This window comes from Sphaeramia orbicularis, chromosome 5 (genome assembly GCF_902148855.1).
Source record: "Sphaeramia orbicularis chromosome 5, fSphaOr1.1, whole genome shotgun sequence".
Taxonomy (NCBI): Eukaryota; Metazoa; Chordata; class Actinopteri; order Kurtiformes; family Apogonidae; genus Sphaeramia; species Sphaeramia orbicularis.
The window spans coordinates 18,659,940-18,685,655 of NC_043961.1; the positions used below are offsets into that span (position 1 = coordinate 18,659,940).

General features: G+C 37.9%; 1 protein-coding gene and 1 long non-coding RNA gene across 2 annotated transcripts in view; one reads left to right on the forward strand and one right to left on the reverse strand.

Moving 5' to 3' along the window:
- Positions 1 to 25,716, reverse strand: part of LOC115419034 (receptor-type tyrosine-protein phosphatase gamma-like) — a 662,327-nt gene that overhangs the window by 508,625 nt on the left and 127,986 nt on the right. The gene's annotated exons all lie outside the window — the stretch shown is intronic.
- Positions 6,608 to 22,205, forward strand: LOC115419051 (uncharacterized). The gene is made up of 4 exons (XR_003935393.1): positions 6,608 to 6,821; positions 15,535 to 15,538; positions 15,997 to 16,003; positions 22,195 to 22,205. It is a non-coding gene; the product is annotated as an uncharacterized LOC115419051 (long non-coding RNA).

Consider the following 25,716-nt stretch of genomic DNA (forward strand, 5'->3'; position numbering starts at 1 on the left):
TTCTCTTTGTTCCTGCAGCTTTCTCCTCTGTGTCCAAATGAAAAGACTAAGCATAAGGACAGAAACACAAATAATCATAAATACAGTAGTGCTGAAAACGTCAGTGATCAGATCAAACTGAATCTAGACTCTAAATTCAATCTAAACTCAGGAGATTTCACCCAACAAAGAAAACGAACCTTTAACATGAACGAAGTGGACACAAACAGACAGGAGAAAACCAAATGGATCTACAACAACAGTCCACCGACGTCATCTGTGGAAATAATCCATGTTTTCTGATAAACTGAATGAACAGACGGAGCCTTTGTCTCCAGAGAAAAACCTCACCATTGTCTGAGAAAGACACACAAAACCCTGGTTTTTCAGCCAAGACTCAACACATTCAACATTTATGGTTGATTTATCCTGGGTCTCTCATCAATCTGATAAATGACAATAACATCCATGAAGGAGGACGTAGACATATGACTAAAAATATGGAAAATATAGTTAATTTAGTCAAATTTACTGACATTAACCCATAAAGGCCCAGTGGTACTTCTGTGTCACTTCCCAAATGAATTTTTCCTCTATATTTAACCTTTCTTAAGGGATTTACCACCATTTATTATAATATTATCCTCTTTATTTTAAGTTTTCCCAGTGTAAATCATGTGGTTTCCTATATTTGATTCACTGATGATGTCGATGATAATTAAAACTCGGAGTAAATTCAAATATTATTATATCAAATTTGAAAAAAAAAAAAAAGGAAAAAATGACTTTTTCAGCAAAAATATAATTTACTAAACATAAAATCAAAAGTCTACAACCACTGTCATTGATCCAACTCCATAGGTTTTACTGGTGAATCAATGCTGTAGAAGATGACGGTGTTTCCACTAATGAGCCTTTCAACGTCCAAATAGGTCACATCTGATGACCATGAAAAGATGAAGAACTGCATTTTACATCTATTAATTAAATGTATTGATAGGATTAATGGATCAACAGGTATTAAATATTTTAGATCAGTAGATGCTTTTGGTCACCAGTGGGTGTTTGGGTCTTTATGGGTGAAACAGTAAAAAAACATAAAAACTAATCAAAAACACATTGTACAAAACTATTTATCCAATACTACTACTACTACTACTACTACTACTACTACTAATAATAATAATAATAATAATAATAAAAATAATGCTGTGGTCACAAGAATCACATTTATTTTGGTGGAGGTATTTCAGTGTGAATTGACTATAATCGATTCATGTTTTATCAAGTTTCTGAGGAAAACTGGACTATTCCACAGAACACATGGTGTCTCCTATAACATGTACATTATGGTGATTTAAAACTAATGATAAATATATTAATTAAACCGTGCCATATAGATCCTTTTACTTCAACCATAGTATTTATTACTGAATCATACACAGTTTATATTTTTTTAAATGCATATTTATTTATTTTATCTTGTATATGGGTCTTTCAATGAAACTGGGTTTATTTTGGTACCTGGCACTTTGCCAGCTTTTTTACACCCAATAATACGAGAGAAATTTAGTTATATTTCCCCCAAGGATGTACCTATTAATGATGACTTCAGATAAATGCCCAAAAATTATACTCTTGCTCTGAGCCATCCCAAAATTAATGATTTTTTTAATAAAATATTGGGATAGGAAAAGCTACCTTGGTGTCAGCTGCATTTGATCTGGAGCACATGATTTGAAATGGTCTTATATACCACTATAAATAAAGAAACTGTGTTAAATTTGAGGAGCCCAGTGGTTTTTCTTTTCCAGATACGCAGATTTTTCATGAATCCTCAGTCTCATTCCAGGTTTGGCGCGTAACCCATCGTGTCCACTTCTGTTACGTGCTGAACCTGCCCATTTAAACACAAATAAATGTGTGAGTGATTTTGCAACAGTGATCATTTTTGTGAAACACTCTGCCTTGCATATTTACTTAGATTCCCAAAATGTACCTGTGAGAGAATAAAAAGATATTTGACAAACTAGTAACGCGTAATTTTTGTGCCCATTTTACAGTGTTACATGCAGATTTTTGTATCAAATAAAAATGTGTTATATCTGAGAAATGGTTTCTTTTATCTCAGTAAATATTTCTTTTTAAAATAGACCCAAAGTGCTTCCAAACTTGCTTCAAAACATTCGTCTACATTTTGTTTGAATCTTTAGCTCCCATGTCCAGCTTTTAGGGACCAGTTTCATAGAGACACCCATATATAGTGTCTGTTTTATTCATTACTGCCTGATGACACTCATGATTTGGTGAAGTTCTGGGGATTTCCACCCTTTTACAAGTCACTCTGGAGGCAAAATGGTTCTGTGTGTGTTTTATGAGGTCCTGCTTGTGTTTCTAGGACCACGTTTACATCCACATCAGGGGTTTAATGATGCACAATCATCAGGTTTTACCACTGTCTTTCATTCATTCATTTATTCAATCAGTATCTTTTGAACAGTCGTCTTATGTATCATGGTCTAAATCCGTCCAGAGTTTATGGAAGTGTGTGAACATCAGTCAAAGCCATAGCACCGACCTCTACATCTATAACTAACAGAGTCTGTACCTGGGAGACGACGCTCAGGGCAGCACAGACACAAATCAGAGAGGAGACATCGCTGAGTATTTACATGGATAGATACACAACCATACAAAGAATATTTACACTGAGTCATAATCCACCTCTGCACAGGGAATAGAAGGAACAGACAATAAAGCAGAGCACAGAGTCAATGAATAAACAGGACGGCACTGTAACAAACACAGAACAAATAGGCCATCGCAGCAGGTGGGAAACTAACTCTATCCATCACACAGCCTGGTATTAAACAGGCGGGATGGGGTTCATCCAGTGTGTTAAATGAAAGGATGCCCCCCCCATCCTGAACCCACACAAACACACACCTGCAGCGTCACCACTATCTGATGGAGGACAGAACCCGCGGAACCCCAAACATCCACCTTTAACGTAAGCCATCTACTGAACTATTTAACACCTATTGATCCACCAATCCTAATAATACATGTCAATAATTGGTGTAAAACACAGTTATTCATCTTTTCATGGCCATCAGATTTGACCCATCATCTTCTACAACATTGATTCACCAGTAAAACCCATGGAGTTGGATCAATGACAGTCAGTGGACACACTGGGTTTATACATGTTTGATGAAATGAACAAAAATGAATAATAATTTTTAAAAAACATACATAATAAGAATAATAAACATACATAAGAAGAAGAATGTGAAAAAAGAAACAAATAATAGACCAAAATAAAGTAAAAAGAATAATGATAATAATAATAATAATAAAATAAGCAATAAAACGAACAAAAACAGCCAAAACACTGAAAAAAAGGAACAAAAAGGAATAATAAATTGACAAAATAATAAGTAACATGGACAAAATAAGTCACAAAGTGAACAAAATTGAAGAAAGACAATTATAAAATCGGCAGCACAATAAACAAAAAAGGTTAGATGAATAAAAATGAACAAAAACAAATAAGAAAATTAACAAAATAATGAATAGCATTTAGAAGAAAAGGAGTAAACAGTCAAAGTAATAATTAAAATAAACAAAAGCAATACAAAATTAACAAAAAATAAGCAACAACAACAAAATGTGTCACAAAATGAACAAAATTGAAGAAAATAATGAACCGATGGAGTTCGATCAGTGACAGTGGATGGACACACTGGGTTTATGTTTATATATATTAAACAGTAAATTCAATGAACAAAATATTTACAAAATAATTAGTAACTTGAAAATTTAAGTAAAAATTGACTGAAATGAAATAAAAAAATAAATAAGCAAGAAAATTAACAAAAATAGCCAAATTATTACTAAAATGAACAAAATTAAAAAAAAAAAAAAAAAAAACCCACAAAAATAATAAGCAACAAGAGCAAGCTGAATAAAATGAAGAAAAAACAATAAACCCATGGAGTTGGATCAATGACAGTGGATGGTTTATGTTCAGTTAATGACAGATTGGACTGAAAAAGACACTTTTTCTTCAGTTTTCTGTTTTTTTTTTATATAATAACCTTTGAATTTACTCTGAGCTTTAATGAACATACATAATCATTGAATTAAATGTTGGAAAATACAGGATTTATTCTGAAAAATGTGAAATATAGAGAATAAGTTTTGAAACAAACTGTGATAAATCACTTACAGAGTAAAATCTCTTGTTTCCACATTCCATTTGTTTTCAATAATCTGGCAGAATCCAGCCTCTGCTCTGCCTTGGTCACGTCGTCACTGAATGCCACAGCAACCACATCCACCTCCGATGGTGCCATGACGATGTGCAAACGCCGACAAACATTCGACGAGCTTTGTAATCAAAGTTTAATTTGACTTTCATGTCAGTGCAGAGTAATCATCGTAGCCCATTTCTGTCTAGTCAGTGATAGATATACATAAATGCATGAATATATTTTTGATCTAAAGCAAAGGCTTCTATTTACTGCTACATATTATGCAAATGGAAAATGCAAATGGTCATTAAAACAGCACAGTGCGCTTGTGTTCGCCGCTGCGCCACATTGTGCCGATGGCGCTTTCATGTCTAATCAAAGACGAAAAAGCCAAGTTACTATCAGCCATATCAAAGAGCTGCTCTGAAACACAATATAATCCTATATCTATTCCAATTACGCTGCTCCTTTTCTTCCATCAGGAAAACAACTGGAGCTCAGTTCAAAGCTCACACTCAAATTGTACCGGTTGTTATTTGGAGAGTCTGGCACAAAGCGACAGACACAAATAAATAATACGACTTTTATCCACAGGTCAGAGAACAAGCACCGCAGTGTTTCACAATAAAGGATGAAGGACTGGATGGAGACACGCCAGCGCCACCTGGGATTCTATCAGCGTCAGTCTGTGCATTTGGTACCTGGTCCTTCAGTTTGAGGCTTAACAGTCTGGTTTCCACCGGCTCTATATGTAAAGTGTAAAGTGCATGAGATAACTTTTGTTTTGATTTGGCGCAATATAAATAAAATTTGATTTGATTTGATTCAGTGGGGACTGATGCTGCATTCCAAAGTGCTGGGAGATGGGAAGTTTCCAACATCCAAATCGGTAAAATGCATTGGAACACCTGTCCAAGCTGGAGGTCCTAGTTGCAAAGTGGGGCCAGATCAAAGTACCCTGACCTCACAGCGAACTACAATGTGACATCAGCACAATGGCGGTGCACAGTGTGCAAGTTCACAGTCCGTGTGTTTACATGACAACTTTTATTCCTGGTTTAAACTGATTAAAGGTTAGATCCTATTTAAGATGCCCATGTAAACACCTTATTCCAGTTGAAAAGAAAAGTTGGGATTAAATTTAAACCCGATTAAAGTCACTGGTTTAATCCACTTTTGAATCCGGGCTAAATTATTCCTCGGACATGTAAATGCTTTATTACCTCTGCCAAGGAGGTTATGTTTTTGCCAGGGTTTGTTTGTCTGTCTGTCTGTTTGTTTGTCTGTCCGTTAGTGTGCAACATAACTCAAAAAGTTATGGACAGATTTTGATGAAATTTTCAGGGTTTGTTGGAAATGGGATAAGGAAGAAATGATTAACTTTTGGGGGTGATCGGGGGTGGGGGGGCCCATGGGGGGGCCCACTGATCAGCCTTGGCGGAGGTCTGTGCTCTTCGAGTGCTTCTAGTTCCATTTGGACTTTATTCCTGCCATTCTGTGCATGCTTGTTGCCTTGTCCTGTCATGATGACGCATACATTCTGCGCTGGCGGAAGAATATGCAGTGTAGTCTAGTCAACCCAAACCGTTCCAGTGGGCTATTCTGATGGGATCTACCAGCCTCTAAAACCCTGAAGGAAGAGTTCACCACTTGTTTTTTATTCATTCATTTGTCATGCACAAATGAGTTCGATAAGTGGGCAAAACAGTTTGCACTGCAGTGCACCAATTGCCTTGTTCTCACAGCCCTTCCGTTAGCTTAGCTTAGCCTAGTTTAGCATAATCGCTTCATTCCTATGGTCAGATATAGCCAGGCTTTTATAGGTAATTTGTAGTATTTTATGAGTGATTTTGTGAAATTCAGTTCTCCCTAATCATTACTTTAGTCCGGTGGGGTCAATATGATCACAAATTGAGGCTCAAATCATGGTCATGTGACTTACTGCAGTAATAAAATCTTGGAAAATAAAAACTAATGCAAAGCTAAAATGGTAAAGCAAAGTTAATTTAGCGCATGCATCCCTTCCAACAAAAAGATTTTCCAACTTCCGTTAACACAACAGTCCCAAGACTGTATGAGTGCAGTAAGTCGCGGATCTAAAGAAATAATTAGGGAGAATCGGATTTCACAAAATCACTTACAAAAGACAATAAATCACCTCTAAAAATCTGGCTACATGTGACCATGGAAATGCAGTGACTATGCTAAGCTAAGCTAACAGAAGGGCTGCGAGAACCGAATAAACGTTTCTCATGTAAACCTTTATTCGGGTTTAACATTTCCATGTAAACAGAAGAGAAAGTACTTTAGTTCCGGATTAATGTCTTCTGGAAAAATAAATCGGATTTTAAAAAACATCATGTACCCAATGAAATAAAACTTCACAATGTATAATTAGCTCATCCGTCATTTCGCTTCTTCCATCTCATTTGCTTATGAGAACACTGTAGTGTCGACAGGCAAAATGCCTCTGCAGTAACAAAGCAAAAAGGAGCTTAGATCTGCGATCTCCATGTTTGTTGTTTATGTTCAACATGGATAAACTGGAATACTTTAAGGTGGGATATAGTTAACTCCAAGTGACATGTATTCTTCCTCTCAGCACTCTGGAATGCAGCATTAATCCACCTCTTATTACCACCACTATGACGTCACAGTTATAAAAACCATCAATACTATACAAAAAACACAAAATAACAAGGTGTAGCATTAAAGAGAGAGAGACATTAGTGATATTGAGGGTGAATCCCATCCTGACTACAGCTGTAAACCCAGTTCAGACAACTCCAAACCTCTACACTACAAGAACAACTGGACCATGGACATCATCTGGAGCAGTTCACAATCAATATTTATCTAGTAATAGGACAGAAACATAGATTTAAACCAAAAACATCATATCCTACTCACCAGAGATGATCATTACGTCACAGTTTGCTTCAGCGCTGTCTCCTCCCTCACTTTGCTGCACCTCATCGGCCACAAACATTTTCAGCTGCTGTCCTCTCCCTCACCTCATCAACATCAGGTACACATTCTTCTTCTTTGTAGTTTAACAGCGGTACAAACTCTATGGATTCTATACACAGCTCCACTACTTCCTGAAGTTTGGGAAGCTCCTTTATTTCCTGTCTTTCATTACTGGACACACTGGTGTGCGTGCTACTTCTTGTTGTTACTACTGTGGTCAGACAAACCTGGATTAATCAGTGTGTCTAATAATGAAAGACAGGAAATAAAGGAGCTGTCTGAAGTTGTCCACACTCCAGTCCAGTAGGTGGTGGTGAATGCACCTTTCAGTTGGCTGCCAACCGCCATTAAAAGAAAAAGAAGAAGAAGAAGAAGCTGCCTCGAGTTCAGGAAGTAGTGGGGTTGTGCATAGAGCCCATTAGTGCATTATCACCCCCCTCCGGATGTCAATGATCGCTGTAGCTTACAGGATATAACAATACAAATGACATTATATTGTAAGGAAAGAAAAAACAAAACAAAACAAAACTTATGTTATGTTACTAAGCTTGGTTGCTTTTAAAAACAAAAAAAAAAACAAAACAAAACTATGTTCTGAAAAATATCTTTTAAACTGATGTCCTTTATTTACCTCTTTGCATTGATTCTTTCCCTGTTATACGTTGTGTTCTACAGTCTCAAGAACATTACAGCGGTCACATTTTCTTGTCTCATGCTTACCTATTAAGAACAGTCTGGTTTAACCCAGTGTGTCCTAATATCAGTTCCATCTGTTGCTTTAGGTGTGTCTACAGGTGGGTCAGCATATATGCAGCTCTGGCTCAGCTACTCTTTGCCAGATTGTCCTAGCTTCATGCCTGACTCTCCAGTGCTCTGTTCCTGTTTGACTTCTCGGTTCCGACCCCATCTTATTCAGTTCGTTTCTTTGTCTCTGCCCCGGTAAATCAACCCGCCTTCTGTCCTTGACTACAAGATCTGCCTTGATCTGTGGGTTTTAGTTCCATCAATAAGTCATTTTTTATGTCTATGGAGGGCAAGGCTGAGAGTCTCCTTTGTCCACTCAGATTCCTCGCATGAGATTCTCTAGAGGACACACAGTGTCCACTCCACCAGCTAGCTAACAGTGGGGTTGGACCACCTCTACTCACCATCTCCAGCTTTTCAGGAAAAATCCACCTTGAAAATGGATTTTTAAGTTTGTCCCAGACCAAATCATGTTCCTCTACTCTGTCAGCCATTGTGGGTGGAAAAATTCTTCCTCAAATGTATTAAAAGTTAAATTAAATGAGCTTTATTGGCATGCATTAGAAAGATTATTTCTAAAGTTCTACCCAATAATAGTTTAGCTCTGACCATCCAATCAGAGGAAGGATACATGCAGATGATATTGTAGACCTGCTAGCTAGAATCTGATTGGTTACAGAAACAGTCCTGATGCTATACAGTTACAGTTCCATGAGCCTTCACTACTGATTCTGAAGGGCCAGGGCAGTTTAGATAAACCCTGGCAACACAGAGACACTGAAATCTGATTGGACCAAATATCTTCCATCTACATCCACATACAGGAAGTAGTACAGCCAGGAGAAACGCTAAGAAATGAAGAGAATCGTCTATTGGGAATAAATTAATACAGTTTCATGGAACAAATATTAGACTTTAGGTTGTAAATGTAGGTCGTGTTTCTGATGATGTTTAGTCCAGTAGAGAAGGCATTGGCCCTAACGGACCAACTACTGGGTTCAACGGACTAAACCTTCATCCTCTGACGTGGAAATCAACCTGAAGGCCTGAACATTCTCTGGATCTTTCATACTTAACAGGAAACTCAAAGGCAGAACTCCAGATAAGTCCTCCACCTTTCAGCTTTTCTCAGTTGGACCAGAGCCTTTACCTTTTCTCTAGGTGCCCCCCCATCCCCCATAATGGAGCTGATGTAGATCTGGAGTTGGTCCCTGGGTTCCTTCAATTACAGCCCCCTGATACTAATGTGTGCTAATGCTAATCGCCAATGCTAAGTACTATTTGTGTGTATAATTTTGTATTATTATTGTTTTTTTTATTATGGGGAAAATGCAGATACCAAATGCCTAACCTTAACCTTTCAATGCCACATGTATTTGTGCTTCTGTGCTTGTTAATAACATGTTTTGGCGGAGTCACAGTCATCTCAGCGGGTGATAAATGTGTAAATGTGACATATGTTGGAATAACTAACAGCAGTGTGAGCGTTGATTTCCTGACAGGACGGATAAGAGCAGACGTTTGCGTTGGTTGAGCGGCGCCGTCAGTCAAAGCCGTGATACCACTAACCTTTATTCTGCTGTGGAGTTCAGCGCCACTGCAGCGGAAGAGTTGTGAGTCGGTGTTTGAAGGAGTTGTGACAGTTTTCCAAGAATAAGTCGAGCAAAAGCAGTTTCACACAACAAACGGCACTGACTTTGAGTGTTGGGCTGTTTAAGCTGCCGCCCGCTGGGTAAATGTGTCACAGCAGAACACAGTCAGAACCTGAACAGAGCTGGTTCCTCTGTATCAGTGATGGATCAGATGGAATTAGGTCTAATTTAACCCATAAGGACCCAGTGATACTTTTATGTCAGTTCTCAGATGAATATGTCTCTATATTTAACTTTTGTTAAGTGATTTATCACCATGTATTATAATATTATCCTCTGTATTTTGCTTTTATTTTATTTTATTTTATTTTATTTTATTTTATTTTTATTTTTTATGGGAAATCATAATCTTTCCTATATTTGATTTAGATATTCATGAAAAATCAGAGTTAATTCAAAGGTTATTATATCAAAACAGAGAAAACTCAAGAAAAAGTGACTTTCACAGTTCAATCTTCCATTAACTGAACATTCATTAAAGCTCAGATTAAAGTTGAGGAATATTATATCAGAAATAGAGAAAACTCAGGAAAAAGTGAATTTTTCAGCAAATATATCAGTAACTGAACATAAAAACCAGTGCGTCTATCCACTGTCATTGATCCAATTCCATCGACTTGACTGGTGAATCAATGTTGTAGAAGATGACGGTGTTTCCACGGTAACTACGAAGCCTCCAAATGGGTCATGTCTGATGACCATGAATAGATGAATAACTGTATTTTACACCAAGTAATGACATGTATTAAATGTAAGGTATTAAACAGTTTATATCAGTAGATGGTTTAGGTTAAAGGTGGACGTTTGGGTCTTTAAGGGTTAAATACTGCTCTAATGCAGGTTGTAACAGTGGGAGCTTTGACCACTTACAGACGTCTGAGCTGCAGCCAATAGGATCTTGACTGAAGTGGAAAGAAGCAGAAAGCATCTGGATGAGGATGGTGTCCCTCCTCTTCCTCTGAATTATCTGTATTTGTTGAATCCCATTGACTCTCGAGGCTCTGGCTGATTCCCCCCGCCCCCCCCCTGCTGGCTGAAGACACCATGTGTGTCCTCACAAACACATGGATGCACCAGCTGCTGCTTCTCCACCACCGCTTGGACATGATGGGGTTGGACATGGAGGACAGAAGGGTAGCTGAAGAGTGGGTGGTGAGTGTTCAGCGTCCAGATTCAACACAAAACTTCCCATGATACCGTTCAGGAGGCTTCTGAGATGAGTGACGGCTGTGCTTTGACTCCATTGGGTGAATTTGGCGCCAAATAACAGTTTAGATCCTGGAGGCTACATCACTAACACGACTGGATCTGGACAAAGAACCTGAATCAGAACCAGAGTTACAACAGCTTCAGATAAGGCTGGTCAAATATGCGACCCGTGGGCCAGAACCGACCCACCAAACCTCCCAATCCGGCCGCTGGGATGAATTTGTGAAGTGCAAAAATGACACTGAAGATATAAGTGGTTCAGACAAGTAAAATACTATCATAATACCCTATCTATGACAACTACAATTTTCTCTATATGTTTTAATACAAAAAAAAGTATGTTTTAATATAAAAAAAGTAAAATTACACAGAAATGTTCACATTTATAAACTATACTTTCACAAAAAATGTGAATAAACCAAACAAATATGAACAACCTGAAATGTTTTAATATAAACCTGTGTAATTGTACCAATATTCTGTCTGTTATTAAATGTTTTGTGTATTTGTAGATCCACTGTGATCTGTAAGTTATAAAGTACATGTGGAAATGATAAACTGAGGCAGAATATTCGTAAAAGTATACTCATTTTTCTCAAGAAATTTCAGGTTGTTCATATTATTCACATTTTTTCAAGGATACTTTGTAGATGTAAAAGTTTTCATAATGTAATTTTACTTTTTTCACTCTAAAACATAAAGAAAAGTTTGTATTTGTCATTATTTAAAAGTTATGCTGTTCTTATTTTACTGGTTCTGATCCACTTTATATCATACTGGTCTGAATGTGAAACCTGAACTAAAGTAAATTTAACAGCCCCGAATCAGTAAAAATACAACCATGTGATCAAAGTCTATCTAATTAATTTGTTCATTATTTTCTGAATTCCTACACTGTATAATGAAGTTATCCAGTATTTTAATAGTTGAAGACTGAGACCGGACCAGGTCAATGATGAACTCGTGTCTAACCAGGAACTAACCAGATGTCAGCATGGACCTGTTTTTGTCCGGTTACTTGAACATTCACCTCCACATTAATGTTCATTATCAGTTCACCAACGCTCCAGTGTCTAATACAGTGAATTATTACTGTGACCTGCCTAAAGCACTTTCTGTGGATGTTATTGGTCACTTAATCAGAGATTAATCCATGTAGGGTGAAATCAGTGTTACTGTTGGGATGCAAAATAAGATAGAATCAAAAGTAATGTAGAAAGTGTTAAAACTAAAGCTAGAAATGTAGAGAAAAATCAATAAAGTCAGTTGTTATTACTGACATGTCCGTTTTTAACCGACTGATCAATGAATTCAACTAGTCTCAATTTTATGTGACTTTTATGTGGTAGCGCCTTAGTGTGGCTGGTTGTCATGGCAACATAATGTAAACACAGCATCTCCAAACGTGTGCAGTTTGTCAGTTTGATGAACTGATGAGTCTGAATGAACTGATCTGGGATCTGCTGGGTTTACAACAGTACCTGTCAAACCAAACCTGAACCATGACCCCAACCTGCTGAACCCAAACCTGAACCTGAACCCAAACCTGAACCTGCTGACTCTGAACCTGCTGAACCCGAACCTGAACGTGAACCTGCTGAACCTGAACCCAAACCAGATGAACCTGAACCTGCTCAACCTGAACCTGCTGAACTGAAACTGAACCTGTTGAACCTCAACCTGCTGAATCTGAACCTGCTGAACTTGCACTCGACCCTGGCTCCGACTCCAATGACTCCATTTAAATCCCCATTTGTCTGATGTTTCCACAGTGGTTTAAACTGGCGTCCAACCCCTGTGTTATAATAAATAGACTTCCACTCACACTGGGCTGTATTTCCTCCTCATTCGTCAGTACATTCACACTGAGCGGAGGCTGTTGTGTAAGTTTTCGTGCAGTATCTGAGCGCTGACGAGTGCTGTACACCTAAACCTGGAGCCTTCAGGGCTCTGATGTTTGTGCTGCTGCGGCTACAGGACCTGTCGCTGTGATGATCCATCCGGTCGACGTGGCGCATGTACATTCACGCTGTACAACACACCTCTTTTAAGTGCTGCAGACGAACCTGGTCCGACATCACAGACGTCAAATGTCCCGATGCCAGCCTGACGTCTGCCTTTCCTGTACCGACTACAGCTCGGGGCTATTTTCCTCTCATTCCCTTTGCTTTTGGAGTTTACCGTGTGCTGTGCATTAGCATCACAGTGTTTACAGTGTGTGCAGGGATTAGACGCCTGTGTACACGCACCGACAAGTGTTTATTCATTGTCAGCAGTGTAAACTCTAGCGAGGTTTGGAGCTCTGAGTCGATCTGCACAAGAAAACCAAGTCAAACTGTACACAACGCACTATTAAGACGTAACACAGTTCACGGCCGGCGGCGGAGGATGCACATAACAAGGTCCCACGGCGATAAACCAGGGTCCACTCATGAATATAGAACATGTGAGATGCAGACACAGTGCTGTTTAATAGGGTGACCATGTTTTATCAACCACACGTCCCTTAGTTACTGTTGCTATGTCTGTCAAGCCTTCATACTTATCACAAGGAACTGAAAAAAAAAAAAAAAAAATACACTGAAAGGCTGCAACAGAGTGAAAAAAAATCCAATTTCATCTCTGTCCTTAGTCTCTTTTGCCACGTTTCCACTACGTGGTACCGGCTTGACTCAACTCGACTTGACCTTTTTGCGTTTCCATTATGTAGAAGAACCTGGAATCTGTTACCCAGTATTACTTTTCTAGTACTTGCTCAGCTGAGGTTCCAAAACGGGTGAAGAGATACTAAAAAGTTATGTATAAACACTGCAGACCACTGCTTGGTCAGAGAGTTGTCTCATTGTGTCATCAATGCGCGACACGCCATTTAAAAAAAAAAAAGATTCGGAAGTTTACAGGAAAAATACTGGTAGGCTAATCCATGATGGCAGCCCGCAAAACTACACCATGGTCAGTCGAGGAGGTTCAGACCTTTCTGTCCTTGGTGGCCGATGAAAAGATTCAGCTTGAGCTTGACGGGGCAACACGCAACGAGTGAGTTTATCAGCAACTCTGTGAGCAGACGTCACAGAAGTTATGCGCAGCGTTACTATGAGGACCAGGTACTCTAAAGTGGGTAGTATCCTCTAACGGAAATGACCTCCAGGAATAGTACCTGGTAGTCAAGTTGAGTCGAGCCGGTTCAACCTACTGGAAACACAGCATTTGTCTTTACTCTTTGCTTCTGTCAAAGAACTTGTATTGATGTGAGGTGAAACTGATTTGTTCACAGTAACATCAGTGGATAAAAGAGCTGCACCTCTAAAGACATTTAACCGGAAACAACTGCAGGAAGTGTTGAAAAGCCTAATCTAGTTCCATAAAAAAACAACTATTTATTAAATGGAGGATATTATAAATAAAAGCCTAAAGGTACTACAGACCTCCTTCAATAAAGGCCTGGAACCATATTAGAGGAAATACTATCGTATTGTTAGATGAAAAAGAACAAATACTTTATATCACATAAAACATTACAAAAACTAGAAAGATTGTTGAAAGACAGATTTTCTTTGTTTACTAACAACTACTGTGCTAAGCTTGCTGATGAGCTACTGACATACTTGTGACTGACCAACTGAAACCACAGTAAATGAAGCTCTAAGCTGTATATTTTCATCCTTTCTAATGATTTAATACCTGTTATAACTAATTAATCTGAATAATAATTTGGTTTTAATATTATCCAACAGATATTTAAGTAACTTCTACGAGTAAAACTTATGTTCGGTCTTTTTATCTGGTGTTTATCCAGTGAGTAAAGAGCCCCAGTCTCAGTAAATCTGTGTGTAATAAATAATATTGATGGATTCAGCTGTGAGTCCACACTGTTTAATCCATATCCATCTTCTATCCATTAGTTTTTCGCTCCAGACAGATGAAAAACACGACCCTGCTCTAAACTTTAAGGATATTTGATCCACTGTTGTTGTTAACTCTCTGCTGTTGTTCATGTTGGATGATGCTGATGCTTAAAGTGTTAATTAAAATGAACCTTTTTTGGTTTTTACTCACTGCTCATCCATCTAATAAATGGGATGTTTTTATCTGTAAGATGCTAGCTGTCATAATAAAGGTGTGACAGGAAGCGCATCATAAAAGCCTCTTCACCTCCAGTATTAAGTTGTAAACAGGCAGATCTTAAACTGGGTGTAATATTCATGCTTTTGCTGAGCAGTCAGCTCCATTTACACAGCGGTGCACCTTTTAATGCACCTTTTAATGCACCTTGATTTCCATAATGGCCCGGGGTTCCCAGTATTGATTCCAGCTTCCAGCAAACCTTTCACCAGCAAAACCAGCACCAAGACTGGATTTGACAACATGGAGTCATTCCAGATTATGCATATATAAGAAACAGAAGGACGATGTGAGTGAGGACGAACATAGACAAATGAGATAATGGAGACGACACGAAGAGAAGCAGCTGCCGGTGGAGAGTAATGATGGAGAACAAGGACGGTCTGATTGGAGTGGGAGTGGGAGTGGGAGTCGGCGCTATGTGATCCAGACCAGTCTGGCCCTGCTGATTCCACCAAGCTCCGCCTCCAACCAGGCCAACGCTGCCGATACCAGGACAGAATGGAAAACAAGACCACAACAACAGGACGACACCGGTGGACAATACAGCATGACAATGGCCAATGAGGACGTCTGATCCCAGGAAGGACACTTTATGACAGAGACGTCCAACCGATTATAGATCAGGTTCCACATTCAGACCAATATGATCTAAAATGGATCAGACCATAAAATACTGACCAGTAAAATAATAACATAAAATACTGACCAGTAAAATAATAAAATAAAATAATGACCAGTAAAATGACAAAATAAAATAATGACCAGTAAAATAACAAAATAAAATAATGACCAGTAAAATAATAACAGAATAACTGAAATAAATTATGTCAACTCCAAATTTTTCAACGTTTTTGAGTGAAATAAGTAAAATTACATTATGAAAATGTTTACATCTGCAAAATATCCTTTAAAAAATTAATAACATGAATAACCTGAAATTTCTTTAGAAAAATAAATGTAATTTGACCAATATTCTGCCTCAATTTATCATTTCCACATGTACATTATAATTTACAGATCCCAGCGGATCTACAAATACACAAACATTTAACAACAGGCAGAATATTGGTCCAATTACACTGATTTATATTAAAACATTTCAGGTTGTTCATATTTTTTTACACTAAACCAAAGAGATACATGTGTATTTGTCATTATTTATAGTTTATTCTGTTCTAATTTTAGTGGTTCTGATCCACTTGAGATCATATTGGTCTGAATGTGGAAATTAAAATAAAATGATTTTAATATAATTTATTGTTAATATCTTCAGTGTGGTTTTTGTATTTCACATACTCATCCCATGGGCCTGATTGGACCCTTTGTTGGCCGGTTTTGGCCCACGGGCCACATGTTTGACCCCCCCCGTTCTATACAAACTGTGGTGTTTCTGAGGTGTTTAGTGGTGGTTTGTGTTTGTACAGGTTGATTCTTATTTAAGGTTAAAGAATCATCTGTAAATAAACGCAAGTCTTCACTCCCAATGTCAAAATGACCAGAAAAGTCCCACAGTGCAACAGGGCTGTGCAGAGGTTACATAAACACTAGACCTTATATAAGGACAGAAGTGTGTGTATCCGACCCACAGATCAGTTCGATTTTACTGATGTTTCTGTTCATTATCACAAAACTTCACCCAGAAACTTTAAGGTAAAAGAAGGAAAATATGCTGATGTTTTTCAGATGAACTCATTCCTGATTCATGGTGTTTGTTCAGGAAAAGTCGTCCAGCACTCGACAACAATTCAAACAATTGGTTCAGAACTCACACTCGACTGAACATGATGTATGAGGACATTAGAGTTGGGAGTCGTACACTGGTCTGTGATTATCCAACATGTCAGTCCACAACCAGCAGCATCAATCTGAGGGGGAACGGGTCCGCCACTGCCGCCACCGCTGCCACCAAGCCCCACCCAGGTCAGAGACCAGGCCTTGGTCCAAGACCAGGCCCAGGTCAGAGACCAGGCCTGGGTCCAAGACCAGGACCAGGTCAGAGACCAGGCCCGGGTCTAAGACCAGGCCCAGGTCTGAGAGACAAGGCCCGGTCCAATTCATCAGTGAGGAGGTGGAATGAGGTTGGACCTTCAATCACGCCCTGACCCGCCCCAACCCCACCAAGGAAAAGTACCGACAGGAAGAAGGAAACGGTGACAGAAGAGGACGAAGGAACGCTACAGTTTTAACACCAGTAGAAGAAGAAACAAGGACGATTCAATGGATGTTTATGGGTGTATTCAGACCTACTTCGTTTGGTCTGTTTAAAATGGACCAGAGTTCATTTCCTCGGAAAGTCTGGACTTTTTTTTGGTGTAAATACAAACATGAACTCTGATTCAAATCAGTCAAGTGGACCAACACTACTTAGAAAAGGTGGTCCACTTCCAAATGGACTCTGGGCCGGTTCATTTCTGGTGTGAATGTAACCGGCCTTGAGCTGAAACAAACCGAGGAACATTTGCAACTTTTACGAGTTAGTTTTACATCTTAGTTTTTTCCGGTTTTTATAACATTTCAAATATTTTCTATCATTTTTAACTCATGTCATTTACATTATTTATGTATTACTTTGACTGTTTTGTCTTTTTCATGTTTAATAAAATTTTTATCTTGTTTCATATCATCCATTTTTTTCTTTGTCTGATTTTTGTGTCTTTTTTGTATTTGTAGTTTTGTCTTTGACATTCTTTTCATGTCTTATGTGTGTTTTATGGATCATCTCAAACCACTAATGAGCATCTTCTTTCTTTAACTCAGGACAGAAAATCAGCCTTTAAGCTAATTATAAATATAGATTTGACCTTTTCCATGATAATAACTGATCATGTCTGATATGAACATGTTTACGTCTAATTTATAGATGCTGACGTCCATGGTCTGATCATGATTAATGGAATGGGACCATCAATAATCATTCTGACTTGTTTCTTTGTGGTATTAATGGTATTTTTTCCAACAGATGTTTGATTTATTTACGTCTGGTTTCCTGTTCAGATACAGGACGGAGTGTTCTAAACACCGTCCAATCAGCATTTTGTTAAAAAATGGCAGATTTCACTGATTCCCTTCAAACTAATTAGAGAAATAAACCTCTGTGGCATTAAACTGAAATGAAAACCTGCAAAACCGTTACCGATTCAATGCAAACAATGGCAGCGATGGTGTTTAGATCGGACAAAGGTCTGAGATTTAACCCTTGAAGACCCAGTGATGCTTTAGTGGCAGTTCACAAATGAAGATTTCTCTATATGTAATTTAACCTTTTCTTAAGTGATTTATTGTAATATTATCCTCTGTATTTTACATTTTTTTCCGAGTAAATCAGGTATTTTCCTTTTTTAAATTCACTGATCATATAAATATTCATTAAAACTCAGAGTAAATCCAAAAGTTATTATATGGAAACATAGAAAACTGAAGAAAAACTGACTTTTTCAGTCAAATCTCTCATTAACTATAAACCAAGTGTCTCCATCTACTCTTATTGATCAAACTCAATGGGTTTATTATTTTTTCTAGTTTTGTTCAGTTTGTAGCTTATTTTGTTCTTGTTACTTTGATTTGTTCATTGACTTTATTATTTATTCATCACTTTGACTGTTTTTGTTCTTTTTTTTTTGCTTATTTTATTCATTTTATTTTATTTCTTTATTTCTTTTTGTACTTCATTTTAGTCAAGTTTTTTTTTTTCTTTTTTCATGTCATTTATAATTTTGTAAAGTTGATTTTGTCAAGAATTTACTTCTGACATCTCTTCCTATTTAAGTCACTTCCTGTGTAACTCACTTCCTGTTTAAGTCACTTCCTGTTTAAGTCACTTCCTTCTCAACTTTATTAATCAAATTCTGGCATTACATTCAAAAGATTTCCATAGAGAAATACTACTTTCCAGACTGAGCATCCACAGCATATTTGCATGGAACACCATATATACTTCCTGCCATTTTCCCTCCTGTTTAAGTCACTTCCTGTCCTTTTTTTTTTTTTTTTTTTTTTGGAAATTATTGTTTTTTTGAAATTAAACAACATTAACACGTAGCCAAATCATGACAATACAGAGAATTAATAAAAGCATACAGAAGAAAAGAGAAAAAGAAAGAAAAAAAAATAAAAGAAAGAAAATACAAATCAAATAAGGTACATAAGCAGTCGTCGTGTTTTGTATAGGGGCTCATTCAAAGAGATTTAGGTCAGAAATAATGCTGTGCATCTTAATACCAGATTTGCTTTTCAGGACATCAAGGGTTTTGCAATATTGTTTAAGTCACTTCCTGTCCCTTTCCCTCCTGTTTAAGTCACTTCCTGTCCTTTTCCCTCCTGTTTAAGTCACTTCCTGTTTAAGTCACTTCCTGTCCTTTTCCCTCCGGTTTAAGTCACTTCCTGTCCTTTCCCCTCCTGTTTAAGTCACTTCCTGTCCTTTCCCCTCCTGTTTAAGTCACTTCCTGCCCCCTTTGGCCCATTTTGTCACCCGAAGCTCACACCTGCTGATCCACTTTTCAACATTTCAACATGAAAATCTGTGAGTTTGCTAAAGCTTCATTGAATTAATTTCTTGTTTCTATCTTTAGATGAACCTGTTGGTTTGTGGGTATTTATCGGCCTGATTATGATGAAGATGATGCTGGACATGTTTAAGGATGTAAAGTTTTAGATTCATTTTCTACATGAGCTCTGTGGGTTTGGACATTTTATTCATTGAACAGATAAATGTTCTCAGTGTTGAAATATCCAAACCTCAACAGATTCATTTGACAAAAATACATCGTCATAAACTGAGAAAGTACAAAAAATAATCAGAATAAAATGCAAATATAACATTAGAATGTGAGTTTATGGACGATTGAAGTCAGATACATGTGAGAAAACACGAATAAATGTGATTTTTTTTGGTCAAACTGATAGGTTTAGGTTCATTTGTGAACATTGAGGTGTTTTCTGAAGATGCTTTAGTTTTACTTGTGGATCATTTTATTGACCCAGTGGCCCTGGCCCTAACCCTAACCCAGACCTTTGAGTGGTTATTTTGGTCTATTGACTTACTGACTGTTTTTAAGTTTGTGTTTATTTTCTGCAATAACTGGTGTTGAAATGTGTACATGATATATTTTTGTATTTATCCATGATAGTCCCGTTGAAATACAATATCTCTGGTCCAATGACAGCAGTGATTAATAGTTTGATTTTATGTATTTTTATTTATATAAATCAGTTTTCAATGGTTCTGTCTAGTTTTTAGTAGCTTTTTTTGTCTTTTGTTTTGTGTCTTTTACTTGGCAAATCCTTTATTGTTCTTGTATTTTATGTAGTTTTGACTTCCTTTCCTCACATGACATTTGGTTATTTTTTTTAATTTCCTGGCGTTGAACATGACATTTTCATCCTTTTATGTTTGTTTGTGATATTCATTATAAATCCAGGCATTATTCAGAACTAAACACTGGATAATTGACTCAAAGTACAAAGAACAAAGCAGACATACAGTATGTCTGAGAAAATAATCTTGCAATGTCCTTTTGACTTTAACTTGCATCTTTAACATGGTTTTCATTATGTCTCCTATATGAGGTTTGAGTTTTTCATATTTTCACATGTAAGAACATCACAAATACTTAGAAAAGAAGATAAATCTTCTAAATCCAAAGATGCAAAAGTGCACAGAGCTCGTGCTCTGCACCGTTGTTCATTATCTTTTCCATCTTCTCGGAGCTATTCGTGGAGTTCTTTTTTTGTGGCGTTAACACAGTAACTCGCTGACGTATATCTGGACAAAGACAATAAGACTGTTGAAGTGGACATGATGTGAGCGCTGCCATCTGCACCGGCCGGCTGCCACCGAACCCACAGACATATGCAGATATATTTAGACCTCTGCACATAAAGAACCTCAATTAATCCATTCATACATTCAACCGAGACACTACAGTGTCAGGGAGGAGTGGAAACCACCACAGTGACACATCTGGACCATCTACACAACTTTCATCTGTCCTTTAACCCTTCAGAGTCCCTGAAAGCACCATTGTGTCCAAATAACAAAACAATTTAGGACGATGTACCAGCAGACGAAGCTCCGCTGAGTCTTCAGTTCAACTGGTGTCGAAAGTGCAGATGTTAAAATAAAACTGTGAAGTCAATGGTGTTGAAAGGACAAGAAAAACTGGACACATGATACACAATAAAACAGAATTTACACCAATATTATCATCAGGTTTGGTTCAGGGAGAGACAATAAAAACAAGATTTTAAGGTGGAAAAGTAAAACTACATCAACTGATCAGATGGGTGGGATCATGTGACACCTGATTGTTGTTATAAATAGTTGTAATAGTTTTATATAGTTGTGCAGTTATGACTAGTTGTAATAGTTGTATATAGTTGTAATAGGTGTATATAGTTGTAATAGCTGTATATAGATGTAATAGTTGTATATAGTTGTGATAGGTGTATATAGCTGTAATAGCTGTATATAACTGTAATAGCTGTATATAGTTGTAATAGCTGTATGTAGTTGTAATAGGTGTATATAGTTGTAATAGCTGTATATAGTTGTAACAGCTGTATATAGTTGTAATAGGCGTATATAGTTGTGATAGGTGTATATAGTTGCAATAGCTGTATATAGTTGTAATAGTTGTATATAGTTGTTATAGGTGTATATAGTTGTAATAGGTGTATATAGCTGTAATAGTTGTATATAGTTGTATTTGGTTGTAATCGTTGTATATAGTTGTAATAATTGTATATAGTCATAATAGTTGTATATAGTTGTAAATTTTATATATATATATAGTTGTAATAGGTGTATGTAGTTATATATATTTGCAATAGCTGTATACAGTTATATACAGTTCTAATAGTTGTACATAGCTGTAATAGTTGTATACAGGTTGCTTGCAATAGTTGTATATCGTTGTATATAGTTTTCCTAAAAAACGCCAGAGATATTGTCTGCATTTTTATATATATAGTTTTATGTAACTATTATTTGCTAGATTTGTAATTTTGTGTTTGAAGATTTCAATGTATATGCTCATTCTAAGTTATAAAAATGGTTCGTTCAATATGATTTTGGTGAAAAATAGTAAAGATTCTAACTTTTTCCAACTGGGATTTCCAGATTTTGGTGTGATTTTATGTTCAGTTTGTTAATAAAACATAACTACTACACATAACTGTCATACAGGTGAGGTTGGACTGAAGAAAATGAAACTAAAGAAGGCAAAGGAAACGGTTTTATAATGAGGAATATAAATGCAAAGTCAAAAGTATTAAAGAACGACTCCTCAGGTTTAACCCAGAGTCAACACTTAAACCACCCAACACATAAACCTTCACTGCAGCATCGACATCACATGCATGTGTTTCCACTCATGAACATCTCACAGCGTTCTATTTTTTCCCTTAAATGCTCTTTATTAACATTTCTTTTCTGTGCCGTGTATATAGATATTTGCTGACAGAACGGGGGAAGGGAAGGGAGGAGCAAAAGGAAACGGGGAGATCCTGTGACTCAGTCTGGATTGCAGATATGCTAACATCACAAAACGGAATAAATTGGAAATCGCTGGAGTCTCTTTAAAACCGAGTTAAACTGAGGAGCAGATAATTAGGAACGAGAGGAAAAAGCAGCGAGCGGAACAAGCAGAAAGACTGAAACCTTTACACATCTACCGTAGGTGTTTCAGCTCGCTGTTTCATCCACATCGGTACGGCGTGGTGTTGGGGTGGGAGGCGGTTGTCATGGTGATGGTTAATAAGGCTGCCAGTGGATGGGATGTATGAGGAATTAAAACACTCAGAAAAAAACCTGGGCTGAGGTTGTTATAATTCATGCCTGAAGTGGTTAAATTCAACTCAACTATTGACAGTAGAACTAAAGGTTCTGGTCTGGTTTGTTTCCTTGGTTTTTCTGTATCTGACCTTTGACCCCAGTAGATGAACCCACCGGTGGTTTCCTGCAGAGTTTTGGGTTCAGTTCAGTCGGATTAAGGTGAAACCCGGCCTGGACTCTTCCGTCACTGGTACCGGTACCGACCCGTCACCGCTCAGACTAATGATCTCTGGGAGGTTTGACGGAAAAACGCCGCAGCCATTAGAGCCCGGCTCAATGGACCTGAGGATTCATAGACAACAGTTAGGATTCTGGTCCAGAACCCATCGGACCCAGACCGGTCAGAACCAGCATATCAATTGTTCGCAGCATTTAACTAATGAGGTCCGGTGAGTTTATCTGGGATGTGAAGTGAATCCTGCTGAACCATGACGGACCTCAGGACTCCCCTGGGATCCAGACCAGGTTCTGGACCGGGTCCTGATCCGCCTGCAAATGAAGCTGAAACTGGAAACAGATGTTCAGCTGATGTGACACACGCACGCACGCACGCACGCACACACACACACACACACACACACCCCACTGTACACACAACTCAGCATCGATTATTGCAGTACAAATCCCACATACTGAGGTAAAAGTACAAGAACCCAGTCGGTACCACAGGAAAAACTACCAAACTCAGGATGTGAAATGTTCATGTTCAGATGATTAAACAACAATAATGAACAAAATTAATCAGCTTTCAATACTTCTGTCTGTTTCTAACTTTTGAACTAGACGTAACTTTTCGGCAGTTTTGCATCATTTTCGTCTTGTGTTTTATTATATGTGTCAGTAGGAAATAAAAGTAATGGCTGATTCACCTTAAATGCATCGAACTAAAGGCTGTTTTTAGAACATAATCAGTAGAATGTGAGCGTCGGTACTTGTCCAGATACCGAGGACTTCTGTAGGACCAGGTCCATCAGACCAGGTCCAGAGTCCACGTTGGGGTCAAACTGAAACGTACAGGAAGTGCAGATAAGGAGTTTGTTTCCAGGAACTCGGTCCTATCTTGTCTTCACACCTCTCCTGCGTTGAAGTGTCTGATAATTGTCTCTTATCTACGTCTGTGTGTTTAAGCCTCTGAGGGTTAAGTGCCCTTGGCGGGGGGTGCCTCGCTGCCCCCCTCAGGGACCAGATTGGACTCTATGGCTGCCACCGCTCAGCATTTCCTTGGGGGATCTGTGTCAGCGGTGGCGGTGGAAGCGCCATGGGGACTCTAATTAAAACAGACCAGGAAGCCCCCGCTGAACCTGCATACATTAACATACATGTAGAGTAGAAAACCACGACGCCACCGCAACAACGATGACACCACAGAGGCAACGGGATTTACAAACGCATGGAAAAAAACCTGATAAATACATGTTCAGTCCAACCAGAGATGATACACACTATACACAGTACAGCGATACACGAGTCACACTATTAACACCAACTAGTTCCATGACAGAGGACGTGTTTATCCACAGGTCCATCAACATGTCTGTCCTTGGTCCAGTTACAAACATTTGTGGATCCATAAATTATAAATGTGAAGACGTGCACTGGAGTCACATTTAATGAATAATAATTTTCGATGTAAAACACCAACTGTCTGCTCCACAGCGCCACCTTCAGTCAGTTCCATCTGATATAAAACACTGACTCTCCACCCATGTGACCTCGATGCATGAAGCTCAGCTCAATAATCAATAAGTGTCAACATTCTTATTATTTGATCCAAAGGTCAAAGGTGAAGCTGGTGCACATTAAAATGTCAAGGTGATGTTATGGACGACTCCCATGGTGCATTTCAATACGAACCGTCTCTGTTCACGCGCTCAGAGAAACAAAGGAAAAAACATTTATGGATTTGACGAACAAATTCAACACGGAAAAATTCATCTGTTTTTATTTCATCTCTTTTATTATTCTACTGTTTTAGCCTCAGACGCTGTTAAGTCTGATTAAATTCAATAAACTCAGAAACAATGAATGTAAGTTTAATTTCAGCTACGTTAATGAATGAATAATGTTCACCTTTGAAAATGTTTAAGATCAAATAATAATTAAGTTCAATGCATTCTGATGCTTAAAATTCAATAATGGAAAGGCTCAAGGTCATGTATTGAATTTAAAAAGTGGAGATTTTGGGATAGATTTTATTCAGTGATGGATCCGTCGATGATAAACCCGGTTCATTTTATTGTGGAGGAGCCTGTTATAACAGCATGAGACACTAGGTTTTCAGAGTTTAGAGTCAAATAACACGGATTTAGTTTCAGTTTTGTCTCAGTTAAAGTTTGGACTCAAATCGATGCATTATTACTCAGCTCTGGACCGGATTCATTCACCGTTCTTATTATTGGTTGTAGTTTTTGGGGTCATAACAGAGGTCATACTACTATTGAATTTAGCCTGAAGACGTGTTTCAGCTCTGTGTATTCACTGGTTTTAAGGCCTGGACATGAACAACAGTATGAAGGCCATTTAAAGTGGAAGGACTCTCACTGTTATCACTATTTTACTGAATAAATCACACATCTGACGCTTAAACACCCTCAAAATTCTGCATGTGCACAGAAGGTGATATAAGTTGGTCCTGAAAATATTGGAAAAATTCAACTTCCACCTGATGTATATGCAGAAAAGGTTGTTTTTTTGTATGTATCAGGTCGAGATGCACAAAAAAAATTTAAACATGAGAGGAAGTTGGCCATTTTGGTTTGAATTTTCCTTGTTTTTCAGTCCAACGGCACAAAGGTCTGATGGACTATTGGTATCATTTGTCATCTGTCGTCCGTCATCTGTCCATCGTCTGTCCATCTGTAAACAATTTTTCAAGAATCTTCTCTGAAACCGTCAGTCAGAATGACTTGATATTTGTTGTGGAACATCTTTGTGGTAAGGTTTAACAGGT